Below are 1,746 nucleotides of genomic sequence, written 5' to 3'. Positions count from 1 at the left end.
ACACAGGGAATGGCTCCCACTGGAGCAGTGGCAATTTAGATAGGATACTGGGATGAAACTCTTTGCTGGGAGGGTGGAGAGGGACTGGAATGGATTTCCTAGAGAAGCTGCAGCTGCCCTGCTGACGGAAGTGCCCAGGCCAGGCTGGACAGGGCTTGGAGCAGCCTGGGCTAGTGGAAGGTGGCCCTGCCATGGCAGGATGGGATGGGATCATCCTCAGAGCCCCTTTCCCCCCAAACCATCCCATGATTCCATGACATGAGCCCAGCATCAGGCCCTCCAAGCCCAGCCTGGCTGGGAAGGACGAGGACGAGCTGCTCCTGCAGCCCTGTCCCTGCTCCCAACCTGGTGACCGACGCTGCTCCTGCCCTGGCCATCAAGGAGGAGAGCGAGGAGGAGGAGGAGGTGAGTGTTGGGGGGCTCTGCGACCCCCCCGGGGTGCTGGGGGGTGACAGTGCTGTGCCCCGGGGGTGGATGGGGCAGGGATGGAGGGCAGGCTCAGCCGGGGATGGCTGAGGTGATGGTGTGGCCTGGGAAGGGGTGTGCAGGGGGGTCCGTGCCATTCAGGGCTCTGTGTGTGCCCCGGGGGGGTCTCACAGCGCTGTGCCCCCCCCAGGTGGATGAGACAGGGCTGGAGGTGCGGGACATCGAGCTGGTGATGGCCCAGGCCAACGTGTCCCGGCCCAAGGCCGTGAGAGCCCTGAGGCACAATAACAACGACATCGTCAACGCCATCATGGTGAGTGGGGGGCTGAGACCCCTCTCTTTTCCCAGGGGAACTGGGGCTGAGACCCCCCCCTTTCCTGGGGGAATTGGGGCTGAGACCCCCCCTTCTCCCGGGGGAATTGGGGCTGAGACCCCTCTCTTTTCCCAGGGGAACTGGGGCTGAGACCCCTCTCTTTTCCCAGGGGAACTGGGGCTGTGACTCCCTCTCCATCTTCCCGGGGGGAACTGGGGCTGTGACCCCCCCCTTTTCCCAGGGGGAATTGGGATTGGGGCTGTGATCCCCCTTTTCCCAGTGGAATTGGGATTGCGGCTGTGACACCTCTCCCCAGTGGGAATTGGGGCTGTGATCCCCCCTTTCCTGGGGGAATTGGGGCTGTGATCCCCCCCTTTTCCCAGTGGGATTGCAGGAATTTGGGGTGCCCCAGGGATTCCTGCCTCTGCTCTCTCCCACAGGAACTGACCATGTAGCAGCCGGGGGTGTCCTGGCCCCCTGTAGAGATGCACAGAGCCCCCCCAGACCCTTCCTCCTGCCCCCCATCCTCCTCCTGGCCCCTGGACTGCTCAATAAAGGCCTCCTGCACCCCTTGGATCGCACCTCGCCTCCCAGGCCTGATTTGGGGGGCCTTGGGGACCCCCTTTGCCAGCAGCGGGATTGGGGGGCAGTGCCCGGGGGTGTAACTGGGATCGGGGGGTGGAAGGACAGGTTCTGCACCCCAGGGTGCTCCCAGCATCCTCGGGGATCAGGGATACCCCCTCCCCTCCAGATTTGGGGTGTGGCAGGGACCTGGGATGGGAATGAAGCCCCTGAGCTCCAAGAGCTGTGGAGGGAGGGAGGGAACTCTTGGTCCCCAAACCCCGGGTGTCACAGGGACCCTCCCCTGCTCTCCATTTTCTGGGTGGTGGAAGGGGAAAGGTGCAGGAGGGGACACTTTGTGTGTCCCTGGAGGTGCCTCAGCTCCTGGGACACCTGAATTCCAGAGGGAGGAGGGGTTGGGATAGCCCTGGGACACGTGGGGGGGT

General features: G+C 64.0%; 1 long non-coding RNA gene across 1 annotated transcript; it reads left to right on the top strand.

Moving 5' to 3' along the window:
• Positions 1-345: 345 nt before the first annotated feature.
• Positions 346-1,320, top strand: LOC115949051. The gene is made up of 3 exons (XR_004082723.1): positions 346-405; positions 617-739; positions 1,180-1,320. It is a non-coding gene; the product is annotated as an uncharacterized LOC115949051 (long non-coding RNA).
• The last annotated feature ends 426 nt before the right edge of the window (positions 1,321-1,746 follow it).

This window comes from Geospiza fortis, unplaced genomic scaffold, assembly GCF_000277835.1.
Source record: "Geospiza fortis unplaced genomic scaffold, GeoFor_1.0 scaffold1215, whole genome shotgun sequence".
Taxonomy (NCBI): Eukaryota; Metazoa; Chordata; class Aves; order Passeriformes; family Thraupidae; genus Geospiza; species Geospiza fortis.
This window is presented reverse-complemented; position numbering and strand designations above follow the sequence as displayed.